Genomic DNA, 23,909 nt, shown 5'->3' with positions numbered 1-23,909 from the left:
GAAATTATTGGAATTGTGCTTCTGCGAGACTCTTAGTGGAGTTTGCTGGGTTTAATGTGGTAGTTCAGACAAGGGCCTCAAATAGGGTGATGGCAGCAAACATGGAACAGCCCAGAGCAAGATGATGGATGTTCCTCAGAGGAACATGTCTTTGTGTGGAGGGTGGAGAAAAGAAAGTAAGAAAGTCTCAGGAAGAAGGCATTTGAGGAGAGAAATCAGAGAGTCTGATTCCCCAGCAAATGGATTGTGAGGGCTTCCCATATTGGAAGCACTACAAATGCATACTTTTAACCTTAACAAGGCCTTTGCCCATCAGTTTTCTCTCTCATTCTCTGAGGAGCTATTTCAGGCCTTCTCCACCTTTCTCAGATTTCCTCCTGTTCCACCATTTTCCTCCTCATTCTCAGCCTCCAACTTTGCCAAGAATCCTTGAAATCATCAAATCAGCATTCCTTCAGCTTCTTTGTCATCTTGGCAACAAACTGGCCTGCACCTGACCCCGTTCTCTCCCTTTCCCTCCTGCCCCATGCAACTGAACCCCCTTGGAACCTTAAATGATCAATTATTCCCACTGTCATATGAACATTGATCACTTCTCTTCTTACTTGACTACACTTGGGTTTTTCTTTTTAACAGATTGATTGAGATATTATTTATATACCATACAATATATTCATTTAAAATGTCCAATTAGTATATTCACAGAATTGTGTAACTATCTCTACAATTCATTTTTTTCAGTTATTGCTTATGTATCTTTTTTATTGTGAGATACACAAAACAAAGTTTACCATCTTAGTCATTTTTAAAAATATATTTATTATTATTATTATTATTTTAAAGCAATCTCTACACCCAATGTGGGGCTTGAACTCACAACCCCAAGATCAAGAGTCCGATGCTCCACCAACTGAACCAGCCAGGATCCCCATCATTATAACCATTTTTAAATGTATGCTTTATGGGTCGCCTGGGTGGCTCAGTGGGTTAAAGCCTCTGCCTTCGGGATCAAGCCCCACATCGGGCTCTCTGCTCTGCGGGGAGCCTGCTTCCTCCTCTCTCTCTCTGCTCTCTCATCTCTGTCTGTCAAATAAATAAATAAAATCTTTAATTAAAAAAAAATGTATGCTTCAGCATGTCACATTGTTGTGCATCACCATCTTCTCCAGAACTCTTTTCATTTTGTAAAACTGAAACTCTGTATCTACTCAACAATAACTCTCCCCTCCTTTTTCTCCCTAGCCCCTGGCAACTACAGTTCTATTTTCTGTCTTTATGAATTTGGCTACTCTAGCTATGTCATGTAAGTGGAATCATACAGTTTTTATCCTTTTGGGATTAGCTTATTTTACTTAACATAATGTCCTTAAACATCCATGTTTAGCATGTGTCAGAGTTTCTCCTTCCTTTTAAAGGTTGAATAATATTCCGTTGTATTTTGTTCTTCCATCTCTCCTTTGATGGTTATTCTGACTAATGCTACTTTGAACATTGGTGTTCAAGTAAATTCCCCATTGCCTATTCTTGGTTTTGTTTTTTTTAAGACTTTATTTATTTAGAGAGAATGAGCGGGGGGGAAGGACAGAGGGAAATAGAGAATCTCAAGCAGTCTCTGCACTGAGCATGGAGCCTGGTGAGGGCCTCAATCTCATAACCCTGAGATCATGACTTGAACTGAAATCAAGAGTCAGATGCTTAACTGACTGAGCCACCCAGGCGCCCCTTTATTCTTGGGTTTTTGACACTAATGTTTTTCCTTCCTTGAAGAAGTCTCTTGCATTGGCTTCTAGAAAATGACCCTTTTCTGGTTTCTCTCTACTTCTCTAGTTGCACCTTTGCTCCATTTCCTCTGTCATCAGTTAAACTTTGACATTTATCTGAATTCCATTCTTGACCCTTTTTTCCTCTATACTCTCTCTGGGTGGTCTTACTTATTTTCATGATTCCTATGGTGATTTTCAAATCTCTATTTCCAGTCCTAACTGCTTAAGGCCACATCTAATTTGTTTCTACTTCCTTGTTGGCTCTCACTCTTTTATTCTAAACCCACCGGCTTCTCTTCCTCTCCATTGAACTCTCTGGCTCTCAACAAGCACCATTCATCATCTCTTGCCTAGATTACCTCACTGCCTCCTACCTGGTCTGCTTATTTCCAGTCTTTGCCTTTTTCAAATATACATAGTTCCCAGAGAGATTTTCTTTTTTTTTTTTTCTTTTTTTTTTTTTTTAAAGATTTTATTAATTTATTTGACAGAGAGAAAGATCACAAGTAGGCGGAGAGTCAGGCAGAGAGAGAGGAGGAAGCAGGCTCCCGCTGAGCAAAGAGCCCGATGCGGGGCTCGATCCCAGGACACTGAGATCATGACCTGAGCCGAAGGCAGCGGCTTAATCCACTGAGCCACCCAGGCGCCCCCCCCAGAGAGATTTTCTACAGTGTGAAATCTGATCATCTTGTTCCATACTAAAGAACTGCTTCTCCAGTCACTTTAGTAAGTTTTTTCTTGCCTTAAGGTCACTACACGGGCTGTTCCTTCTGTTTGAATGTTCTTCTAAACCACCCCACCACACCTGATTATTGACTTCACCACCTATGTCGGCTTATACCTCACTTTCTCTGGAAGGCTTTGTCCTACCCCCTACCAAGGCAGGGTGGCTCTGCTCATACCCTAGTTATCCACTTATTCTCCTGCATCTCCTACCTCAATGCAAGCTCCCTGTGTGCTTGAATGGCACACAGTAGGCCCTCAATATATATTTGCTGCATGAATTTTTGACAACTGTTTTCTAGCACAGAGTTGGAACTATTGCTCTGGAACTTGATGGAGAAGACTAATTTGAGGCTCTAAATGGGAACCTGAGAACTAAATGCATGCAGGAAACAGTAGAAGCACTGAATTACAGTCAATGTTTATTGAATATGAATATATATATCTTACTAAAAATAAGTATGTCAATTATGTATGTATTACTAGCATATGAAGTATATGCTACAAATAGGTATGTATATATAAAATAAGTATATATGTTGTTATTAAGAATCTGAATATATACTCTACTACATAAACGTTGCTGCTGTCAGATTTTTAAGGCAAGTGCCAAGAATTTTCAAGACTCTATTTTCAAAATTTCTATATTTGTGTTTTAAGCCCAGAGTCATTAATAACTATTTGGGCAGCTCCACATAGTCCACGTTCAGCATAGACTTGTTCAGTCTAAGATTTAAGGCATCCATTCCAGTGAACTGCATGCTCACAAAATCACCTTTGCCTGTTGTCCTGGGGTGCCTGGTGGCTCAGTTAGTTAAATTTAAATGTCTGCTCTTGATCTCAGCTCGGGTCTTGATCTCAGGGTTGTGTGTTCAAGCCCTGCACTGGGCTCCACACTGGACATGGAGCCTACTTTTAAAAAAAAATTTTTTTTTTAATGCCTAGCCACCAAAAGTATGATGATGCTATTCCTAAGCCGTCACTGGGTGTACTTCATTTCCATGACACATGTAGGCCTCCCAACAGCCCAAAGAGATAGAGATCGTTATGCCATTTCACAGATGCAGCTGCTGAGAGTTAGACAGGTTATGTAGTTTGCCCAAGGTCACTCAGCTTAGAAATAGGGAAGCCAGAATTCAAGCTTCAGGCTGGTCCAACTCAATGCCTAGGCTCACCAGCCCTGTACTGAGAAGCTTCCTTTGCCCTGAAGCAAAGCCAGGCTGCCTGGGGTCTGATGGTGGCATGGATAAAACAGTACAATGGCAAGCACATGGCAAATGTACAGTGTTCCTCATTCATGAGGAGCTTCTAATTCCATCACCGCTTTTTGTCTTTACAAGAACCCCAGGAGTGCGAGGACAGGGCCATTATCCCCATTTTAGAGATGAAGGAACTGAGACATACAGGCAGGTTAAGCGACTTGTCCACTGTCTCACAGCAAGGCAGCATACAGCTGATATTAGAACCCAGGTCTCCTGGCTTTTAGTTAAAAAGCTTTTTTCCATTACAGCACAACCTTGTGGCCTTCAGCTTTCAGACTCCGATTGAACAGCAGCATATGAATTAACTAAGGTTACTGTATTATCCCCTAAAATGATGGCTTCCCATTTAAAAAAAAAAAAATTCACCAATGGAACATGTGCAAAATACATTTTCACAAGGTCATTCTTACCCAGAGCTGTTTTTAAAACTATTATTTTCCATTTGGGCTTTTGGTCTATGATCCCATGGTATGTGCAGTTAAATTGTAAATTAAAATTTTAAACAAACAATGTTTCAGAATTGATTTCTGGTTAACAGGACTGGTTTGGAAAGATGGTGGGTTTGGAAGATGTACGCTAAAAGGTGTTGAGAAATCGATTCACCTGCACAGTGAGGGAATTTAGAGATGTTGATTTGGAAAGAACCACCCGAGGAGTTCTAGCCGCAGGTGGGTTTGGTGATCCTGCATGCCAGTGTGATAGACACTATGTGTTAGTGACGTGTATGTCACAGAACAGGCCTGCATGACAGGCCACAATGGGGACGGCAACAGTGACACGGTTACCAAATGCCGTATATAATGTGCACCCTTAGCACACTTGTTGGGATTGGTGCTGGTTTAACTGAAAAACATTTTTGTTTGTGGAAAGTATGGTGTCTTTAAAACACTTACAGCTATATCTGTTAGACTGTGATTCAGCAATATTGATTGGGGCCCCATTCTGTTCAAGAGAGGTGCCAGGACTTGAATCAGTATTTTTGATGTTACATAAATCTGAGCTTCAGGCAGGATGCAGGAGCTGCCCCGGTGCTGCCTGTGCCCCATCTCCTGCCCCCTGCTCTTTGTGGGGAACTTAAATCCTCACCTCATCCATAAAGGTGCTTGGGGGATTCCCAGTTTCTGAGCTTCCAGCAATCCAAGAAGCAGATGTTGGAAGGGAAGCCCCACCTACCTTTCAGCTTTGTTCCCAGGCCAAATAAAACCAGGAAAGTCTTTCTATTTTGAGAAAAGCAATTTATTCTGGACTCATGTTTTCTCCCACACTTGGGCAGGTGAGATAATCTTAATGCAGTTTTATCAGCCTTAACTCTTGAATTCTTGGCTGCTAAACTTAAAAAAAAAAAAAAAAAAAAAACTCAAAGAAGCATAAACCCCCCATTTCCATACCAAAGAGTGCTAGGCTGTTCTTGGAAACTTTTATCTCTTTCATGGCGGTGCTTGTCTCATATTCTGTCGCAGAATGGTGAGAAAATCAGCTATAAGAAGAGAAAATAGTGCGACAGAAACTTAAAACTAACTCACTGATAACAATGAACCAATAAGCATATGTTCTTTCCTCTCCTCTTTCTTCAGCAAATATATTGAGAAGAAAACATGTCTTACATAAAGCAATCTTTCACATCTCCATACATGAAGACTCAAAAACATAGATAGACTTGACTTCACAGTGTATGGATTCAGAACCACTTTTGTTTTCAGCTTTTGCTCAAGTTCTTAAGAAATGCCTCTCCAGATGGATTTCAATACAAAACAGGAAAAATTAAAAGGTGCATCTGAGGAAGTAGAACACAAATCAGGGTTCATCTCCCACCAGAAAAGCATGGGTGTTTGCGTGTGGTGGAAGTTTTATGGATGCTCCGAAGGTCACCCAGATGTTAAGGGAAGTCTGCAGCTACAATTTCACGTCTGTGCTTATGTGCTATATGATAAATCACATTTATCTCTCCAAACATTTCAGCCACTTGTTATCATTTTTCAATTATTTTTACTCTGTTCTAGGGGGCTTTCTCAGGGATAATTTGTCTCTTAAATCTCCTGTTTTTTATTTGCCCCCAGTGAGAGAAGCAGGAAGTACACAGCAGATCTTGGAAATGAAGGAATTGGCTGTTCCCCACGAAACTCTGAGCAGCTCTTAACCCCTTTCCCCCAACGAGGTTGTTTTTTTTTTTTTTTTTTTTTTTTTTTTTTTTTTTTAAAGATTTTATTTATTTATTTGACAGAGCGAGATCACAAGTAGGCAGAGAGAGAGAGAGGAGGAAGCAGGCCCCCTGCTGAGCAGAGAGCCCGATGTGGGACTCGATCCCAAGACTCTGAGATCATGACCTGAGCCGAAGGCAGCGGCTTAACCCACTGAGCCACCCAGGCGCCCGAGGTTGTTTTTTTTTAATCTGATGAGAGAATGGCCAACAACTGAATGGATCAAAGGATGGGAATATGAGTTCAAAAACCATGTACTTTCCCAAGTAAAGTAGTTTATACATGGGGAAGAATCAAATATGGCCACAGCTCTAAGACCCCAAAGTACGGTAAGACTAAAAACATGTAGGAGAGTATGTGAAATTTATATTTATGATTTTCTATAGAGTCACAGGATTTAATTTCTATTTTTATTTTTTTTTAAGATTTTTATTTATTTATTTGATAGAGAGACACTGCGAGAGAGGGAATACAAGCAGGGGGTGTGGAAGAGGGAGAAGCAGACTTCCCAACAGAGCAGGGAGCCTGATGTGGGGCTTGTCCCAGGACCCTGCGACCATGACCCGAGCCAAAGTCAGACACTTAACGACTGAGCCACCCAGGCACCCCTAATTTCTATTTTTAAATATTTAAGCAAAACTCTTTCCTTTCTCTCTAATTTGTGAATATCAATATTGTCATACTTAATCTGTAGGAGATTAGTCAACTCTATTGAAGGTGGTAAAGTAGGATAAAAATAGGACCTCCATGGGGCTGTGTGTGGATTAAAATATATAACGTGTTTGTAATAGGGTAGCACAGAGTAAACTGTTCAATATTTGTTGTTATTATTATTGTTATTTTATTACTTCTAAATGTATTCCCATATTTATTTTTCACACAATGGGGATCAAGTTAAATGTACTCTTTGCCACCTACTTTTTTTTTTCCAACATAATAGCTTTTAGACAGCTTTCCATGTTAACTGTAAATTTATATTTTCTTTAAAAGAGAAAAAGAACAAAAAAGAAAGCAGACAATACTGGATATTCGTTGGACTCCACCAGTCTTAAAAATAAACGCCACAAATTCACCCAGTCATTCTCCTCTAGATTCCTATCATAGGATTCAGTGTTGCCAAAAAGAGCAAAATAAATAACATCCAGGGTCTGTGAGCTGACTTGGCAGTCAGACCCCAAGCAAACAGAAAGCAGGTGGTCTGCAGGAGCATCTAAGTGGCTCATCTACACCATGGTAGGCACAACTTCCCCCTGAAAATTTTGTGATATCCTAGGGTGACAACATGGTGGAATTCCTTCTTCAGCAGAATTCACATTTCATTATTGTTTGAGGACTTGAACTTTCAACTCAGGTCCTATCCCCAAATATAAGCTGATTCTGAGGGGTAGAGGCAAGATACTCCAGAAGCCAGCTAGCCTTGCTGTCCTGTCCATGACGCTGGTTTTCATCTGAGAGGCTTCTAGAAGGGGCCCATGGAAGGGAGCAAGGGGACTGACTACATGTTTGATGGTAATTGTCCTCTGCCCAGGGTTGAATAGTGTCCCCCAAAAGTTAGTTCAAGTCTGCCTGGAACGTGTAAATATGACTTTATTTGTAAATAGAATCTTTACAGATGTAATCAAGTTAAGTTGAGGTCACATCGGGTTAGTTTGGGCCCTAAATCCAACATGACTTGTGCCCTTATAAGGAGGAGGAAACCTGGGCACAGAGACACACCCGGAAATGCCATGTGACAATGGAGTCAGAACCAGCAGTTATGCTGCCTCTAACCAAGGAGAGCCGGCACGGACTGCTGGTAACGACCTGTAGCTAGGAGAGAGACACTGAACACAATCTCCCTCTAAGCCCCCAAGAGGGAACCTTCCATGCTGATGCCTTGATTTAGGATACCTGGTCTCCAGAACAACAAGAGAATACATTTCCATTGTTTTCACCAGCAAATTTTTGGTAATTTGTTATGGCAACCCTTGGAACCTAAAACACCTTCTTATGAATACATGCATATTGGAATGGAAAATATGCAAAGGACATACCCTGATCAGATAGACAAGTAAGAAAGGAAGGAAGGAAGGAAGGAGAGAAGGAAGAGCAGAGAAAGAACAAGTGTCGAGTTGACCAATACTGTTTAATCAGAGGAGATCAGATACTGCTTTGTTAAGATGCTAAGGCTCAATTAACTCCTCTAAGAATCTGGCCCTGAATCCACAACTGATGGAACACACACTCTGGTGGAAACCCCAATCAGCTATAGTCAACATGTTTGATTAATAGGGGATTTATCTGTAAGCAGTATGCTACTTAGATGCTCTGTGTAAGTTTACTTTCCCACTGTTCACCCACAGCCCCCTCTCTTGAAGACCCAGGCACAAGACTGGTGGCCAGGAGGAGGCCCTTCTTGAGTATTCCTCAAGGTGCTCACTCTAAAATTACACGGAGCTCTCTTCTTTATGCAAACCAGGGGGACTTGCCCCTGCCGGTGAGAGTGTTCTGGAAACACTGGCAGCCTTGCACCCAAACTCAGTGGAGTCCCGAGCTTACTCTGGGCCCTGCTGCTGCTGCACAGAATCTGGGTGCATACTACTCACCCTTGCCTAAGAATACTTTAGCCTCTGTTAGTCCAGACCCTGCAGACCTAAGATTTAAGAGTATTTGAATGAACCCCAGGCAGATAAATGACCACATTGAAAGAGAAACCAAGAGTTTTTGTTAAATGAATTTTAGAGTGTCTTTGCTTTACTATGAGGAATAGTGACTCTGTTATTTTACTAGGGCTTCCAGACAAAGTACCACAGATTAGAAGGCTTTGACAACAGAAATGTATTGTCTCACAGTTCTGGGGGCCAGAAGTCTGAAATTAAGGTGTTGACAGAGTTGGTTCCTTCTGAGGGCTGTGAGGAAGAATCTGTTCCAGGCCTCTGTTCTTGGCTTATAGATGGCCATTTTCTTCCCTGTGTCTCTTTGTATTATCTTCTCTCTATGCATGTCTGCCGCTGTGTCCAGATTTCCCCTTTTTGTAAGGACACCAGTCATATTGGATTACCCCAGTGACCTAACTTTAATTTGGTCACCTATGCAAAGATTCTATCCTTAAAGACTCTGAGAGACTGAGAGTAGATTACAACATATCTTCATGGTGAGGGGATGCAAATTCAGTCCATAACACTAACTGAGCTGAGCAAAGAGCCTGTACACTGCCCAAGTTTATATCCTGACTGCTCTTTACTCACTTTGAATGTTTAGGTAAGTTATTTAAGCCCACAGGGCCTCAGTTTCCTCATTATACACAGGGATGGTAATACTAGAACCTGCCTTTGAGTGCAGCTGTGAAGAGTACTTGTAATAGTACTTGTCACATGCTTAGTGCACGGCAGGAAGCTACTAAACACTCAAACAGATATCAGTATTAGTATAAGGGAGGTGACAGACTGAATTGAAGAACAAGACATTAGTATGATGATATCAGGCCAACCTGATGCAAGCTGATTTACTGTTGACTGTTTTCTTAGGGGGTGGTACCCGTAGGATCATCCCAGAGTTCTTATGGCCCCAAGTCCCTTGAAGTGTCTGTGCTTTTGGAAGATTCCAGCAGGTATTCATATTACTTCCCTGAGGGTTTGACCCGAGTCCTAGTTTTACCATCCCAAGTCTACACTTGGGCTTTGGGGTGCTATTGGCTGTCTTAACTAAAATCCCCATCAAATCCAAACCAAAAGAGGTTATGTGTGTGTTTGTTCTCTTCCTTCTCCAGGAGATGGCAGAGTGCCTTGCGTTGGTATTAGAAGAGGCTCTTCCTCACTCCAGCACACAAGACACTCACTCTACATTCCACCCCTCCGTTTCTTTAAAATATATATAAACAGACAACACTTTAGATGCTAGGAAATGATGTGACCTAGAAAGTGAGATGACAGATAAAACGAGAGAAGGATCTCCAGGAACACAATCTTGTCGAGGTAGATCTTGTCAGAGCAGATTTTCTGTGACCATAATAAAGGGCTTTTAACACGAGCTGGGTTGCCTCATTTCTGAAGAGTAGAGGCTAGAGAGATTCTTAAAAGGGAAAAATAAATATTGCTCTAATTGGAGCCAGAGGTGAGGCAGGGTGGGACAATGAGCAAGCAAGGACTATTTATGTTGGAAAAGGGAAGCGTTAGAAACGATGTAGCTGAAGAATTCAGGAAGATGAAGGGCTTGGTCAAAACCAAAGCAGTCCCTCTTGTTTGAGAAGAAAGGACAGGGTCCAGGAATGAAGAGGAAGAATCAAATTACAGGGCAGTGGATGTAAGCCAAATGAAAAGAGAAACCCCTGCTTTCTGCAGGTATTGAGGCTAGGAAATTCAGTGTTAAGACAGAGCGTGCAGGCTGAATCTCCAAAGTTTGGGGAAAATTTCATGCTAATGAAAAATGTTTGTGGTTAATACAGATTAGATAATAGTTACCTGAGCAAAGGCCAAAGGTATTTTAAAAGACTATCCCCCACCAGACTAGAAATTTCTAGAAAGCTGATACAATGTTCTATATTTTTCATTTGTATTTTCCCATCCATGGGGAATGACACACTGGTCATTGCTACCTTTTCTTTTTTTAAGCATATACATTACATGTTTTATTTCTAATTCTTACCAACAACCCCCCTTTTATATTTAGGGAAAATGAACAAAGCTCGCAGAGCCAAAATGAGTTACTCACTCATGGTCCTTGGGAGGCAGAACTAGATTCAAACCCAGGTCTGTCCCGTACCTAAATGAGCACAATTTCTCAGTACATTTTATAGAACTTAGAGTACTTGAAACATGAAGTAGAAATTAGAGGCCATACAATCTGGCCACCTCTCCTCCTATTTTACAAATGAAGACGTTCAGTGTAAAGATGTGAAGGGATTGGTCTAAGCTCCCATAGGAAATGGCAGAGCAAAGTCATTTGCTAAATAAATTAATTCACAAATCTGTGGAATTTCTAGCAACTAGAAGAAAGATATTTGTACACCTTACAATTCCAAGTTCCCTCAAAATCCACGTCTGGATAAATAAAAAGGAAATTATACTCTCCTACTTTTAACAAATCTCAAATAATAGCACTGGAGGAAGTAAAAAATTTTCTTAATCTTTCTGCCTCTGCTAGTCTCAGTTTACCAGGATTCAATTTACATCAGGATTCCTCTTGGGAATAGAACTAGATTAAAGATCGAATGTTTGAATCAAACAAAAGTGTGAATATAGAAATCTTGAAAATATTCAACAACTGGAATCTCTTTCAGCTAGCACACTTAGCCACTAATAACTCTATATGCCATGCTAAGTGTTAGGGATACTAAGTGGAATGGAAGAAGATTTCCGTCTTCAAAGTTCTTATAGCTTCATACAGATCTTTAATACAGAGATAAGTTGTCATGTGGTCTGAAAAGTGTTATTAAAAAAAGAGAGAGAATATACACAAATAAGAATTTAACCTAGTAGAGGTCCTTAGGGAATCTGTCAAATGAATACATAAATATAACTCATAATTAGCAAAGGTATATTTGTAAATTAGTGCTCCAGAAGTTCTTCAAGTATGCTTGAAATTTTTTTTCTTTTTCTTTGTGAATATTACCCTATCTTGCTTATTGCTTTGGTTGGTTATTACTGTGTACCAAATCACCACAAAGCATATCTCACAATATCCATGGATCCGGAACCTGGGTGTGGCTTGGGTCTTCTGGCTCTGGTCTCTCACAAGACTGCAAGGTATTGGCTGGGGCAATAGTCATCTTAAGGCTTACTTGGGGTGGATCCACTTGCAAGCCCACTCAAATGGTTGTTGGCAGGATTCAGCTGCTACTCTCTCTCCCCATGTGGGCTCTCCATAGGGCAGTTTACAATATGGCAGTGACTTCCCTCAGAGTGAGTGAGTGAGTGGAAAGGTAAGAGAGAGAGAGCGAATGATACCAAGACAGGAGTCACGTGGTCTTTTATAACCTAATCTTGGAAGTGACATCCCATTTCTATTGCCATATGCTATTAATTACAAACAAGTCACTACGTCTGGCCCACAGTCAAGACAGGGGTATTACATAAGGGCATTAGTGCCAGGAGGTGATCACTGGGGACCATCTCAAAAAATTGCCTATATACTTATCCTGTGAATTGATTTTCTTTATGAAAAATGTTTGCAACAACATCCTATTGGCCCAAACCGATACCTTACCCCTCACCCCAGTGAATCCATCATGATGCCTTTCCATTTCTATTCCACCTTCTAAATATCTCTCAAGGTCACACAATCAGGAGGATCATTCTCTCCATTCCTATTGCCACCACCTTGGTTAAGGCTCTCATCGCCTCTTGCCTGGATCTGGATAGAGACCAAAATCTCAGTGTTTTTCCTGGCTCCAGTCTGGGTTCCTAAAGCCATTCTGCATACCGGGCTGTACCATCATTCTAGGGCACAAATCTGGGTAGGGCAGCCTAGCTTAAAGTCCTTCAGTGGCTCCCACAGTCTCCAGATAAAGCCAGAAGTCCTCAGCATGGAGAATAAGGCCCCTCATTTGGTGCTGCTGACTTCTTTGAGCTCTCTTCTCCCTGTCATCCAGCTTTTTGGAACAACTGGCATCTTCCAAACTGCCCATGTATTCCCTGAGTCCTTGGGATAGCAGCTCCTTTTTCTTCCTCTGAATAATTCTCACTCAGGGCACTACTCAGAGAGGGTGTTTTCTGAGAAGCCTCCTCTCTCTTCCCAAAGCAGGTGAAGGCCCCTCCCAGGGCTCCCACCGTCCCTGGGCAGACTTCTCATGATATTCGCCACCCTGCACTGCAGTGGCCGGTCTTCACACGTGCGGGCCCAGCCCTCTCCAGTCTCAAGGTTCACTGACTTCCCCAACTGTTGTTGGGGGAAACTGTCTCTTTAGTCGTGTATCCCCAGAGTCTTTTAGGTGCTTGGTAACTATTAGTAAGGGAAAGAGTGATTGAAAACTCTGGGAAACTCTGCTTCTAGGTTCTCTCAGCTTCTTTTGTTCCAGTCATTAGGGACAGCTGCATGATCTGTGGGCCTGCTGCCAAATGAAAACGAGGGGTCCCTTGCTGAAAAACCATGAAAAAAGCCATTTCCTTTCTTCTTCCCTCTCTCTTGATCCATGGATGTGTTTTCTATTGCTAGTTAACGTTGCATACCCTTCTGTATGGGGATAGTTTCCGGGAGAGTGAAGACCCTCACTGGTGGCTAAGGGTTTGTACCCCGCTCCCCAGCCCCACTTGTGCCCATGCCCTCTCACTCACTCCCTCTGGGCAGGGCAACGCTTTTTGGGTGGGGTGAAGAGGGAGGGGCCAAGAGCCCCTCCTGGGGAGGCAGTAGGAGGCAGGCCCGCATTTGAGCCAAGGCTCCAAGCCCTTGGTGCCTTCTCCATTGTCCCATCAGACTTCACTTACAAAATATAAAGCCAAAGATGAGATTGACAGTTTTAAGACTGTGACCACAGAGCTGTAAGCCCCAAGCACAGGACCCCTTCTGAGCACAGGGTGTTGTGTGACCATATGGGTCGCAAGGCCATGAAGCCAGGCCAGCCAGTTATCCCTATGTTACTGAACCCCTTCCTATGGAATTTGGGTCATTCCCACTGTTTTTGTTTCTGCATCCATCAGTTTTTGTAGGACCAGGCTTTGGAAACTTCGTAAGGCAGATAGATCTGCGTGCTTGGGAGGAAGTAGCAGTAGCTTTACAGGGAATAACAGAGAAGACCAGAAGCCTTGAACACATCCCTGAACGCATCCAGAAGGCCCAGAGTTCTCCTCCACATTAATGAATTATTAGCAAATATTATCCTCAAAGTATAATAAGATAAGATTAAGGCAGAATAGAATGGAAAAACCTATTCCCTCTGAAAGCCACTTTCCATTAATTTCTTCTGCCTTCCTCCTTGTGTCTAAGCTAATCCCCCCACTCTGGGCTCTGGACCCCGTCCCCTGCTCCCTTCTCAGTAACACTCCCCTGATGTTACCCTGCACCTTCAATCTCAACCCTCTGTGGGTTCCTCTCAATGCTCCAGTCCCTTCTATCTTAAACTCCTAATCCCCTATCCACCCAAAGTCTCCCTACAGCTATCCATGTGTTTCTCTCTTCCTTTCCCAACTGATGTCTTGTAAGAGCTTCTGCTCTAGCGTCCTCTGCAGTCTACCTCTGGCCCCAAGCCCAGGAACTCTAAGTACTCTTGCTTCTCCTCTTTCCTCTCTAGTGCCCCCCTCCCTCTTTGCCTGCCCTGTCAGCTTCTTTTCCTCTGCCTATATTTTAGAACATGGTTTCCCCAGGGTTCTTGCTAGGACTAATCTCTTCTTGCTTATTCTCTGGGCCAACAGCCTGCACCCTGGTTCCAGTTTTGCCCTAATGTTCTTTTCTTTTCTTTTCTTTTCTTTTTTAAGATTTTTATTTATTTGACAGAGAGAGACACAGTGAGAGAGGGAACACAAGCAGAGGGAGTAGGAGAGGGAGAAGCAGGCCTCCCGCTGAGTAGGGAGCCCAGGGGCTCGATCCCAGGATCATGAGATCATGACCTGAGCTGAAGGCAGATGCCCAATGACTGAGCCACCCAGGTGCCCCTTGCCCTAATGTTCTTAGTGACCTTGTGAATCACTTGAACTCTCCAGGCCTCAAGTGTATTTAAAAGAGGGTTTCTGAAACTTGGCAATATTGACATTTTGAGCCAGATAATTCTTTGTTGGGGGAGACTGTTCTGTGCATTGCAGGATGTTTAACAGCATTCCTGGCATCTATCCCCTGGATGCCAGTAGCACCTCTGGATGTGACAACTAGAAGAAATGTCTTCAGACATTGCCAAATGCTCCCTGGGGGGGGGGGGGGGGGGCGGAATTCCCCCATTGAGAACTATTGCTCAAAAATGAAGAACTATTGCTCAAAAATGAACCAGGCTGTCTAAATTTGTTTGCTATGGCTCCCAGAGCAAAGTGACACAAATCAGGGGGCTTAAATGACAGAAATTTATTGTTTCACAGTTTTGGCAGCTGGAATTCCAAGATCAAGGTGTGAGCAGAGCTGGTTCTTAAGGGCTCTGAGAGATTCTCACGCATATTTTTATTCTACTTTCTGGTGGTTTGCTGGCTACCTTGGATACTCCTTGGCTGATCTCTGACTACACGTTCATGTGTGCCTGTCTCTGGCCAAATTTCCCCATTTATCAAAACACAAGTCATGGGGCGCCTGGGTGGCTCAGTGGGTTAGGCCTCTGCCTTCAGCTCAGGTCATGATCCTAGGGTCCTAGGATTGGCTCTCTGCTCAGCAGGGAGCCTGCTTCCCCCCCCCCCCACTTCCCCCTACCTTGCCTGCCTCTCTGTCTACTTGTGATCTCTGTCTGTCAAATAAATAAATAAAATCTTTAAACACACACACACACACACACACAAGTCATATTGGATTAGGGGGCATACCCTATTTCCATGTGACCTCAACTTAACCAATTATATTTGCAATGACCCTATTTACAAATAAAGTCACAATCTGAAATACTGGGGGTTAGAACTATAAATTAATTTTGGAGGCACACAATTCAGCCCATAACATCATCATTTATGCTCCTTGTGAGCTCTAATGTTCTGTAATCTAATGAAAAGAAAGGAAATATTGGTCTTTGCAGACCCAGTGTAGATTCAGATTCTTTCTGCTGAGTTTTTTCTTGCACCAGCCACATCTTTGGACACTTCTCTATGGGCAAACCATTCCTTCTCACTTCAGATAAATTTCAAAGGAAGTGATGAAGAAATGGGAATTTCAACTGCAGCTAGTCTACACAGACTCTAGTAGGTAAGACTGACATGGACCTCAAAGAATGTGATGGGCTACCATTACAAAGCTCATCTCCCATCCTATGTTACTGTAAATACACATCACTGAACTAATAATATGAATTAGTCTGCATATATGTTATAGAAATTATGTTTTTTGGAATTATTCAATGACCTCCCTCCACCCCTCTAACTTGCATCCTCTCTCTCATCACAAAAAGGATACAGCTACAGATCTGCCCAATCTGTCCAAAGAGACACCGTTTGTAGAGTAGAATGATGAACAACTTGGTTGAAGTATTAACATTTGGGGGCTGGTTATGCTTATGTACTAATCACTCCCCTCTGCTTAGTCTGATAGGGGCACTTCAGAAACACATAAACAGTATACAACAATAAGATAACTTCACATATAGAGAAGTCCTTTGAGGAAGACAAACTAGGGTAATGTGGTAGAACATAACTGGGGAGTGGAGCTGGAAAGGATGTCTCAGTGAAGGTGACATCCAGTTGAGACCTGAACAATAAGAAGGATGGAACCATGTGAGGATCTGAGAAAAGAGCAATCAAAGCAGGAGGAAGAGCAGGTGTCAAGACCCTTGGGCTGGTAGAGGCACATCTGAGAGTGGTGCATATCTAAAGACAGACAATAAGTGGGTGAGCATAAGGACAGAGCATCAGGGGCCAAAGTATGTATAACCCTCCAGAATTTTCTATTTATATTTTTATTGCAATGGGAAGCTATGGGGGGTTCTAAAATGATGGGGTGGGGGAAGCTCTGTGATTTAAGCTTTAAGAAGATTCTCTGGTTACTGTGTGGAGGATGGACCCACAGTATGGAATGGAGGGAGAGGGGAGCTGGAAGTGTAGTTGAGAGATGGTTACGGTTGTCCACATGAAAGTGGGTAGAACTAGGGTTGTAGAAATGAGTGTGGTGAGAAGCAGTCAGGAGGGCAATGTAATTTGGAGATAGAGCTAATAGGACAAATTGATGATTTGTTTTGTGGTTTCCCTTGTGTTAACTAGGATGGAGAGTACTATGGGGAGAGGTCATGGAACAATTCTGCCTGGGCCACATGATATCTGAGGCACCTTTTGGACATCTGTGTCTTTCAGAGTTTAACCAGAGAAGTAGAGGCACTAGAATATGTATCTTCTAGAGTAGGCATCCTGCAGAAGCTGGGGCCCTTTGTCACAAAGCTAAACAGACACCTAACTCAGGATCTAGAGAAGCCAAAGGAAGGCCCAGAGGAAGGTAGAACAGTTGCAGGCCTCACTGCTGTTTCATACCAATAACTGAGCCAGTAGGTCAGCAATAATCCCTGGGAACTAGGAATTGTTGGGGTTGTTGCTTTCCTTCCACCCTCCAAAATCTTCCAAGAATCTCTCCTGTACCCCAGCCTATCTGGAAATATAACAGAAAGGGGAGCCTTGGAAATGTAGCTCAGTCTAGTCAATAGGACTCATTGCAAAGCTGCCACCATAGCCACATGGAGTGGTTGAGTGAGTGTTTGGAAATATGAGTCTGGAATTCAGGGAAGAGGTCCAGGCAGGAAGGAGACATTTGGCAGTCATCATGAAGCCAGGGTTCATGAAGCCATGGAGCTGGAGAAGGTTGTCTAGGGAGAGAAGGAGGACAGAGAATAAGAAGAACAAAAGACAGAGCACTGAGGCACTTTAACATTTACAGGTTTATTAGAAAAGGAGGAAACATCAAAGGAGAATGAAAAGAAGCCAGCGAGGTGTGAGGAAAGGTAGGCAAGTAAAGTAGCATGGAGGTCAGGGGAAGATAGGAGGGTGTGGTCACACACATCACACACTTGGAAAATGGAAGTCAGATGAAGATGGTATCAGTATGGCTCTGGGAAGATTGCACTCAAGGGTTACTTAAGATGTCATCTGCTATAGTGTGCATGTTTGTGTCCCTCCACCCCAAACATATACAGTGAAATCCTAACCCCCAAGGACGATGGTATTAGGACCTTTAGGGGATGCTTAAGTCACGAGGTGGAGCCCTCATGAATGGAACTGATGCCTTATAAGCAAGTCTCCAGAAAGATCCTTAGCCCCCTTCCATGCGAGGGCACAGCAAGGAGGCACAAGCCACGAGCAAGGAAGAGGGCCTTCAGCAGCATGGGACCATGCTGGCACCTTGATTTTGGACTCCTCAGTCCCCAGAACTGGTAGGTGTAGATTTCTGTTGTTTATTAGCTATCCAGTCTGTGGTATTTTGTTTTAGCAGCCCAATGGACCAAGACATGATCCAAGGATAAGTACAGTATTGAATAAAGGGATCGTAGGGGGTCAGCAGTGGGAAGGATCAATCTGCATGGACCTCTGAATTACTGGGGAACACCTCAGAAACTAGTGCATGTTTAAGAAGGGCTCAGAAGGTCAGGAGGAATTGGAGCATCTGTGACGAATAGGATCTGCAGGGGCTTGTTCATCTCCAAACATTTTCAAGAGCCACTTAAAAGTCACAAATCCCTAACCATTTCCCAACAACCCACACAGAGACCTCTCAGCCTCCTATGCACATCTAAGAATAGCCTACTTGGCTGCAGTTGGCCTGAAATTCTTGCTTTTTGCGTCAAAACACTTGGCCACTATTTTCAGGCTGACGCTCCCGTCTACAAATGAGAAGAGGTGCCATTGCTCATTGGAAGTGTTCTCACTTATTTGTTGTTGGCAAAGGAATGTGTCAGAACCTGGACAGTAAGTCAAAGAGTTTGCTGAAAGGAATCACTTTGGTTCTCTGCCTGTGGGAGAATCTTGATTTCAGTAGCTCAAGAACAGGCAGAAGCAGGATTAAAAGATTTAAAAAAAACCAAAAAACCCAAAAAACCTCTTAGTTTATTTAGCTTCCAAGTAATCCAGAAATCTCCAACAGGGCCTTTCAAACAAAAGGAATCCTCGATTATAAATGTGGAAGCACCACTAATTTTTTGGGAAGCCCACTTCTGCACAATGGAAGACTGTACGAGAAAAACAGAGGCAGACCCAGCCTCCTTTATTATAAATAAATCACTTGGATGTGTTTGGGTGAATAAATTTAGCACATTTTAAAATTCTATTTAGAAATATTGGTTTTTGACGGATTTATAATAAGTAGCCAGAATGGTGGCTTGAAACAGATTGGTGGATTGTTTAGTTCTGCTTTAGACTGTACGTTCTTGTCTGTCTTATTGGTCTAGAATTGCTAAGTGGGGGTGGGAATCCTTGTGATCAGTGCTACTCGAATCAAGGGTGCTTGTGACTTTAGGGCCCCTGGCACTTTTGCCTTTGGGGACACCTTCCTCCATTAAAAAAAAAAAAATCTATCTCTAACTACATTGGTATAATGATGACTGTGATAAAATTATATTTTAAAATTTTTTCTTTTTTTTTCTTCTTCTGAAAAGTACACATTTTTTGCGGGCCCCGTGTTAGTTTCTTCTTGCTGCTGTAACAAATTACCACAAATTAAGCAGCTTAAATAACACAAGTTTATTTACCTTACAATTCTGGTTGTCAGAAGTCCAAAATCCATCTCACTGAGCTGAAGTCAAGGTGTTGGCAGTTCTGGTCGCTCCTGGAGACAATCAGAGAGAGGCTGTGCCAGCTTTGCCCGGCTTCTCCGAGCTGTCCACATTCCTTTGCTTGTGGTCTCTTCTTCCATCTTCAAAGCCAGCAGATTAACATCTTGAAACCTCTCTCCAACCCTGACCTCTGTTTCCATCAGCACATCTTCTCCAACTCTTCCCCTCTGGCCTCCCGCTTCTAAGGGGCTTTGCAATTATTTGGGGCCCACCCAGATAACCAGGGATAATTTCCTTGTCTCAAAATCCTTAATGTCATCACACCCACAAAGTTTCTTTTACTGTGTAAAACCTACAGGTTCTGAAAATTAGGATGTGGACATCTGCGGCAGGGGGCATTTTTAGGTTACCCCTGCCCCTAACCTTATTGTGGGACCGAGGCAGGGTGCCTGTTGTGACAGGGATAGATTGGTCCTGACCCAAAGTGCAGATCCAGGAACTCTTTGCAGCCGAATGTAAAATGCACTGCTTCCTTCACTGAGAAAGTCTTGCTATGAAAAAACCGCTTAGTGACACAGTCTATTTACAGTCTGGTGCGAGCTCCTCATCTCCTAGCAGGCCAGGAACCAGCGATTAGGGGGCTGACAGACTGACGTGGGTGGATGAGGTCTGTGTTAAATAGCTACAGGAATCTTCCCATTATATTACTCGCTCTCTTTCTCTGTGGTGCTTTGGGCTCTCCTCGGGTGCACCTGTGAGCACACTGTGTTTCCTCGCTGGCAGCCTGCACTGGCGATAATGCAGGCCTGATCTCTGGTTGGTGCTGGGCCCTGGCTGGGGGTTCCACTGAGGCTTGTCGAAATGGGTGAGTGCATAGATTCAAATGAATGGAATTCGAGTATCCAGTGACTCTGGGCCCACCAAGGAAGTAGTCTGTTTCCAAGTTGGTCTACAATGATCTTGAAAGAGAGGAAAGTTCTGTGCAAACGTCTTAGAGGCCATGCGTTGGGGAAGAGGGTGAGCTTCTTGGTCGCCTGGATGGAGGCTTCCAAGTGGTGGCGCCAGTGTGAGGCCCCTCCGCGTCACGGCCTTCCAAGCTGCGTCTCCACCCGTGGAGAGGGCTCTCTGGCTCCCCCAGGCCAGTGGTGGCGGCCTGCAATGCGGTGGGGGGCCGGGAGAAGAGGGCGCGGTGGCAGCGGCGGTGGCCGCGGAGGCCTAACAACACGTAATTTTCTTCTCACTTCACGCGTCCTTCTCCATCCGACGTGGCAGGTGCGCTGAGAAGGAACGGTGTGTGAATCGATTCGGAGAGGGTCAGGGACACGGCAGCGAGCCCCGGCCGCGCCCCGAGCCATCGATCGCCTCCAAATCAATTTGCACACCGCTCCCACTTAGGTCACCTGCCATTTCAGACAGGGACGCAACCGTGAAGTGAGAAGGAAATTATGCCGGGGTGTCCGGGGACCCTCTCTCAAGAACGTGGGGGTCAGCCTTCAGCTGCTCTAGTATCCACAGCCTTCAGAGGGGACAGAGCTCCCCAGCCCAGGCACCTCGCTGTCGCTCAACCCTGCCCTGAAGGGAAGGGAAGCTGGAAGGCTGCAGCAAAATGGGGCCACTCAGAAAATCTATCAGCCTTGAGCTCACCTCTGGGATTTGGGCTGCCACAGTCATAATCCTAAGAGCTATTTCAGAAAACCCAAATTGCCAACAGTAATAATCTCTCCGCCGCAGGACTGGTTTTCATTTGTGCCTCTCAATGCACTTTACAATTAATTCTCACCAACCTCTGCCTCCCATGAGCCAGGAGCCCAAGGGGAGCCCAAGGCAAGGCTTGGAAGCTTCATGGCTCCCCCACTGAGAGGGCAAAGGGCTTTCCCACTGGGAAGACAGGCACCAAGGCCCAAGTCTTCCTCAAGGAGCCAATGACAGCAATCTTTTTTGAGGGGAGAGAAGACAAGGTTGGATAAGGATCTGGAAGACGTCTCTGGCTCCTGGTATGTCCAATCAGCCTTCCATCAGTTGAGGGAAGGGCATCTTAACTACTTACAAGGCGGAAGACCTGATCAGTAAGCAATTTCCAAGGATGCTGTCCAACCAAACCCTGACTGTGCTATGGCGATGATGTCTTCTCCAGAGCTATGGAGAGATAGGGGTCCACTACCACCCTATTAGGTCACAGGAATCTCAATAAACAAAATGGAAGATGATTCCCTGCCTGCAAGTGCTCAGCACAGTGCAGGACACTGAGCGGGTACTCAGGAAATGGACACTGAATCTGAATCTGCTTCATGTTGACTTGGTCCCCTGCCCCACGTAGACGGTTTAGATTATCAATACATTCCAGTTGGCTAGGCAGATTTTCTAGGCAGTGGGCTTCTTACTGTTACTAATTCCTTTTGTCTACCCCACGGGAAGCAGGACCAAGGCAGGTCCACAAGACATCTTATGGCCAGAGCAGAGAAAGTGCAAGGATGCACCCACCTTGAGTTCTAAGAAGAAAACAGGAAATTCAACTCACCTACCTTGTGCCTCATGCAGTGCTCAAGTACACTTGTAGTGCTTTCCTTCGCTGTGAAGGCAATGCTGATCAGGTTCACACTGTCCTGCCAAGCCCCCTCCTGCTTGTGCTTTGGATTTGTCAGAGCTCCAGGAGAAGGATGGGGGTCAGGATTTGCATTTTTGGAAACTTGCATGGGGGGGGGGCACAAAAATAAAGCAATAGACTGTGACTCAAGAAGGTCTCACTCGCCTGCTCCCCAAATCAGGCCTTTTGCTCCCCACAGGTTGGTTTGGTGAAGCAGGGCTCCCGAGTGCTCACTGCCCAGACCCAGCCACACTGGCAAGCTCACATGCGTGCGCACACGGGTGCGCGCGCGCACACAAACAAACACAGACCCCTCTGCTCAGCCCAAGGTCATGCTTTAGCAGCCTGGCTGGATTCTCTCTTGGGCGAGGCCTTCTTTCCTCAATCCCTGCTCTCAGGACTCTAGCTGTTTCCCCTTTGCATGGAGATTAAGTCTTCTTTACAAATCAGGAGAGACTCTTTCAAACCCTAGTTTGAAACCCTGCTGCCCAGCATACTCTGTCCAGCCCAACTGCTGGGAAGCTGATCTTCCTGTCCTATCATTTCTTTGACCTCATGGAGCCCTTCCAGGGTAAATAAAGAACAAGTTTAGAGTTTGGTTCAGTGAAATTAGACTGGGCCCTGGGATCACCAAGAAGTTGATGGAATAGTCCCCGCCTGGAAGAGCTCTACTGGTCTGTGGCATATTCCTTGACTCCTTGGCTAGATTTAATGCTCTTGGGGGCCAGTCTTGTCTGCATCCGTGTCACAAGGCCCAGTTCAACAAATATGTGACAGAATCAAGGCTGTGGGGATTGGAAGCTTAACCGTAACCAATTCTAACTTGCTAAATGACCTCGTAGGTTTAATTTGTTGGAATCCATGCTGGAAGATGGAGTTGGAGGTTTAGGAGGAAAGACTGAGTTGGAAAGAGATAAAGCATCACCGTACTTCTGCCTTCGAAAGCAAGCCAGGGGGTCAATGCTCCTTTTCTGCTTATCTTCCCCAGTGAGCAATTTCTGAGGCAAAAGCCATGTGAGAGGCGTATGGTCCACCAAGTGAAGACAACGGATACATTCTGCATCCTCACCAAGTAAGACTGCAAGAGCCTCGCCTGCTGAACAGGGTCCTTCACCCCAGGAAAACCTCCTCTTGACCAAGGGCCGTGGGACATGTGGGCTAACTCCCTTCCTGTGACTTGTGCGGTCGTCTGTGGAGACTCTGGGTCCCCAGAGCGCAGGAAGCTGGTGTGCTTACCTATTTGCCTCATCTCTGGCTCCAGCCACTTCCGCACGTGGTGCATACCACAGACGCATTGTATTAAACGTATCTTTATGTTACCAGACGCTTTCGTTTTGAACAGGAAAGATGTGCTTTTGGCACAAGAGTCGGAAGAACCAGGAGCCACCCTTTCACATTGGTTCCCAGGTCCGCGGCCGTCTTAGCTCACCGGGCAAGTACTCGACCCAGTTTCTTCTGCGACGCCTCAGAGCTGTTCCACACAGACGCAAGCAACCATACTAACAAGGGTTCTTGATCTGACTGGATTCTTTTTACTCATTCTACGGAGACAAGTATGTCCACTTTCTACTTTTTCTGTTGGCCTTACCTCAGACTCCTTTATGAGAAGTGCGATGCGTTTCCCTGACGCACAGCGTAGCTCGCAGAACGCACCCGAGCCGCGGAAGCGGTCGCTGTCGCGATGACACCGCCCGCCCCGCGAGGGTTCCGGCCAAGCTTGGGGGTTCTGGCCGCGCGAAGGTCGCGCCGCGCCTCCGGGGCTGCAGTGCCCGGCTCCGGCCGCACGATGGCGCGCGCTTCCTGCGGACCCGGCCCTCCGCGGTGGCGCAGACAAAGGCGGGCGCCGGGCCTCCCCCGCCCGGCCGCGGAGGCGGCGGGCGCTCCGGGTGGCCGAGGCCGCCCCTGCGCGCGGATCCGGGCAGCTGCCGCCTGCGCCTTTGTCCTGCGCTGCCCGCCCTTGTGCTAAAGGACAGGCGAGAGGACGCCGGGCGCAGGCGGCGCGGGCAAGCATCCACCCGAGTCCCGACCCGGCTCCCACGCTCGGAGCCTGGCCGGGCTGGAGCTGGGGGTAAGGGCGAGAAGCTGGCAGCGCCGGAG

At 44.9% G+C, this 23,909-nt stretch overlaps 1 long non-coding RNA gene across 1 annotated transcript in view; it reads right to left on the bottom strand.

Annotated features, from left to right (window-relative positions):
- LOC131840161 (uncharacterized) overlaps positions 1-23,559 on the bottom strand; it is a 45,666-nt gene extending 22,107 nt beyond the window's left edge. The window contains exons 1-3 of the long non-coding RNA XR_009357227.1: positions 23,401-23,559; positions 21,751-21,914; positions 19,205-19,281 (exon numbers count right to left, since the gene is read on the bottom strand). This is a non-coding gene — a long non-coding RNA (uncharacterized LOC131840161). The remainder of the gene's footprint in view (positions 1-19,204; positions 19,282-21,750; positions 21,915-23,400) is intronic.
- Positions 23,560-23,909: the final 350 nt, after the last annotated feature.

The sequence above is a fragment of the Mustela lutreola genome, chromosome 9 (assembly GCF_030435805.1).
Source record: "Mustela lutreola isolate mMusLut2 chromosome 9, mMusLut2.pri, whole genome shotgun sequence".
In the NCBI taxonomy this organism is placed as follows: Eukaryota; Metazoa; Chordata; class Mammalia; order Carnivora; family Mustelidae; genus Mustela; species Mustela lutreola.
This window is presented reverse-complemented; position numbering and strand designations above follow the sequence as displayed.